Consider the following 4162-nt stretch of genomic DNA (forward strand, 5'->3'; position numbering starts at 1 on the left):
CGGGGTGGGTCGCACAGGATCAACAGGGTGGGCCGGAGAGAGCAGTTATGGCGGCTCTCAGTCCTGTCCCCAGGGGCTCTGCCTGAGTCCCAGCACCCGCTGCAAAGCTGGGAGAGAAAGCTGCACTCGCTCTGACCGAAGCCAGACAGTCCCGCTTCTCCCATTTGAGTCTGGGTCCCTAAAGACTCGCCCGGATCTGGAGCTCAGAGTCTTCGACTCCCTCCCGATTGAAAACGCCAACCGCGCCCTCCGCCGCCAGCCCGCTCCGCGCACTCCGCACCTCAGAATTTGACTTCAGCACTGCGCCTCCTCTGAGTGTCCGTGTGCGTTTCTCTTTCCTCCTAGTTGTAGGACTTCCACTCAGCCAGCGTTCCTGTGGTTCTGGGTGATGTCCCTTCCGTTTTTTGGTTTCACTTTTGAAGTAGTTGTTCAAAGCAGCAAACTCCAGCGTTAACCTATGCCGCCATCTTGGTTCTCTAGGCTTTTATTATATAGGATGATTTTCCCAACCTTTTACAGAAAAGATAGCATATTTATTCACACTGTTCTGCAATTTACTCTTTTCATTTAAATCATCTTGGAGATCTCTCTTTATCAGTTTGTAGGAAGTGTTCTTTTCCTTTTTTATAGCTTCTTTTTAGTTATCTAGTCATCAGATCTACCTTCTATATGCCTAGGAATTGCAAGGTCAGCCCGGTCATTCCTGCTGTCGTGCTTTCCAGAACTGCCCTACTTCATGCCCTTTCCCAAAACCGATTCTCCAGCCTTCTCCCCGCCTTCCCTCTAAAATAGTTTGGCTTTAGTTCTGAGATTCCTTCTCCAGGTGGGAGAAATTGTCCCAAGGGTCTATCAAAATGATGGCTTGGTACTATTGGGTTAAAGCCAGGTGTTTCCAAGGCCATCCACTAGTCTCTGAGGCACTGAAGATGACAAGTCCACTGGGTTCCGTTTAAGCCAGTCTTCATGCAAATTCTCATTTCCCTGGGGGACTCGGAAGAGAAAGTATATTAGTCTTACTGAGCACAGATCTATAGAGAACAGAAGTCATAATCTAGAGCAGATTTGCAAACAATGGCCTGTGGGCCAGACCAACCACCTGCCTGTTTTTATCTGGCCCACAAGCTAAGAATAGTGTTTACATTTTTAGATAGTTGAAAAACCCACAATATTTTGTGACACATGGAAATGGTATAAATTTCAAAATTTAGTGTCTATCAGTAAAGTTTTGCTGGAGCACAGCAACGTCCATTTGTGAAGAATTACCTGTGGCTGCTTTTTGCACAACAGCAAATTGTGTAGCTGTGACAGAGACTGTGGGATGTACCCAGCCTCAAATAGTCAGACCTTCGCAGAAGGGTGCCACCCCTTGCTAGAGCTCATCCTCACCACAGCCCTGTCACTCCAGCTTGGCGTTTGAGCTGTGAACTTCCATGCATAAATATATTGATTCTTTTTTTAACTTATATTTTTATTGATTATATAGAGAGGAAGGAGGAGAGAGATAGAAATATCAGTGATGAGAGAGAATCATTTGATCGGCTGCCCTCTGCACTGGGGATTGAGCCTGCGACCCAGGCATGTGCCGTCACTGGGAATCGAACCGTGACCTCCTGGTTCATAGGTCGATGCTCAACCACGGAGCCATGCCTGCCGGGCTGAATATATATATTTTTTTTAATTAAATCTTTATTGTTCAGATTATTACATTTGTTCCTTCTTTTTCCCCCCCATAACTCCCCTCCTCCCAGTTCCCGCCCTACCCTCCGCCCTCACTCCCCACCCACTGTCCTCATCCATAGGTGCACGATTTTTGTCCAGTCTCTTCCCACATCTCCCACACCCCTTTCCCCCCCAAGAATAGTCAGTCCATTCCCTTTCTATGTCCCTGATTCTATTATAATCAACAGTTTATTCTGTTCATCAGATTATTTATTCACTTGATTCTTAGATTCACTTGTTGATAGATGCATATTTGTTGTTCATAATTTGTATCTTTACCTTTTTCTTCCTCTTCCTCTTCTTAAAGGATACCTTTCAGCATTTCATATAATCCTGGTTTGGTGGTGATGAACTCCTTTAGCTTTTCCTTATCTGTGAAGCTCTTTATCTGACCTTCAATTCTGAATGATAGCTTTGCTGGATAAAGTAATCTTGGTTGTAGGTTCTTGGTATTCATCACTTTGAATATTTCTTGCCACTCCCTCCTGGCCTGCAAAGTTTCTGTGGAGAAATCAGCTGACAGTCGTATGGGTATTCCCTTGTAGGTAACTGAATTTCTTTCTCTTGCTGTTTTTAAGATTCTCTCTTTATCTTTTGCTCTTGGCATTTTAATTATGATGTGTCTTGGTGTGGTCCTCTTTGGATTCCTTTTGTTTGGGGTTCTCCGCGCTTCTTGGACCTGTAAGTCCATTTCTTTCACCAGGTGGGGGAAGTTTTCTGTCATTATTTCTTCAAATAGGTTTTCAATATCTTGCTCTCTCTCATCTTCTGGCACCCCTATAATTCTGATGTTGGTACGCTTGAAGCTGTCCCAGAGGCTCCTTACACTATCCTCGCATTTTTGGATTCTTTTTTCATTTTGCTTTTCCCGTTGGATGTTTTTTGCTTCCTCGCATTTCAAATCATTGACTTGATTCTTGCGCTCCTCTGGTCTGCTGTCGGGCGTCTGTATAATATTCGTTATTTCAGTCCGTGTGTGCTTAATTTCTAGTTGGTTCCCCAATATAAGATCGAGGGTCTTATTAGTTTTCGTGTAGATCTCATTAAGTTTATCGGCAGCTTCTAAACAGTTCTTGAGAGACCTTAAAAGTGTGGTTCTGAACTCTATTTCTTCCATTGACAATTTTGTCCTGTTTCTTTGTCTCCGCATTTTGTTATGCTTCCTTGGTGCACCCCCTAGTGGTCTTTGTTCGCAGTCTTATAGATAAATCTTTGTTGTAGCTAATTCCAGGGAGGGTTTGACCTCCAGGCCAAGTGGCTATGAGATTCAGCTGTGTCAGCAGTGAGAGAACTTCTGTCCTCTAGGGAGGTGCTAATCTAGCCTTTGCCTGAGGCTATCCGGCAAATGCCTCTGTGCAGGGCTTGGGCGGGGCGGGTCGAACAGGATCAACAGGGTGGGCCGGAGAGAGCAGTTATGGCGGCTCTCAGTCCTGTCCCAAGGGGCTCTGCCTCTCTGAGTCCCAGCACCCGCTGCAAAGCTGGGAGAGAAAGCTGCACTCGCTCTGACCGAAGCCAGACAGTCCCGCTTCTCCCGCCTGAGTCTGGGTCCCTAAAGACTCGCCCGGATCTGGAGCTCAGAGTCTGCGACTCCCTCCCGATTGAAAACAACAACCGCGCCCTCCGCCGCCAGCCCGCTCCGCGCACTCCGCACCTCAGAATTTGACTTCAGCACTGCGCCTCCTCTGAGTGTCCGTGTGCGTTTCTCTTTCCTCCTAGTTGTAGGACTTCCACTCAGCCAGCGCCCCTGTGGTTCTGGGTGATGTCCCTTCCGTTTTTTGGTTTCACTTTTGAAGTAGTTGTTCAAAGCAGCAAACTCCGGCGTTAACCTATGCCGCCATCTTGGTTCTCCCTCCGGGCTGAATATATTGATTCTTACTGCCAGACTTACTTTCTTCACTTAGCTGGACAGCCACACTCTGGATTTTCCTTCTCCTTCACTGGCCACTCCTTCTAACCTCCTTTGTCAATTCTTTCTCCTCTTCACAAATTCTAAATGTTGGAGGGTTCCCAGGTATTAGTCCTGGGCCTTCTCTTCTCCCTTCATTCACATCATAGATGATCTTATCAGATTTCATAGTTTTAATACCATCTACACACTGATACTCCCAAATGTATAGTCCTGTTAATTCCCTGAGAAGATATAACAATTATACACATATACGCAGCAAACAAGAGAGCCCCCAAACTATATAAAGCAAACACTGACAGAATTGAAGGGACAAATAGACAGTTCTACAATAATAGTTTGATAATTCAATACTCTTACTATTTGATAGAACATCTGGACAGAAGATCAATAAGGAAATAGAAGACTTGAAACAACATTATAAACAACTAGACTGAGTAGACATATACAGAAGACTACCCAACGAATGGCAGAAAATGCATTCTTCTCAGTGCCCATGAACAGTCTCCAGGATAAGTCCAATGCTATTCCACAAAA

The 4162-nt window shown here is 45.4% G+C and overlaps 1 long non-coding RNA gene across 1 annotated transcript; it reads right to left on the reverse strand.

Moving 5' to 3' along the window:
• Positions 1-487: 487 nt before the first annotated feature.
• Positions 488-4162, reverse strand: LOC132232320 (uncharacterized). The gene is made up of 3 exons (XR_009452403.1): positions 4085-4162; positions 3608-3757; positions 488-989 (listed from the first exon to the last, which is right to left on the reverse strand). It is a non-coding gene; the product is annotated as an uncharacterized LOC132232320 (long non-coding RNA).

The sequence above is a fragment of the Myotis daubentonii genome, chromosome 4 (assembly GCF_963259705.1).
Source record: "Myotis daubentonii chromosome 4, mMyoDau2.1, whole genome shotgun sequence".
Classification (NCBI taxonomy): domain Eukaryota; kingdom Metazoa; phylum Chordata; class Mammalia; order Chiroptera; family Vespertilionidae; genus Myotis; species Myotis daubentonii.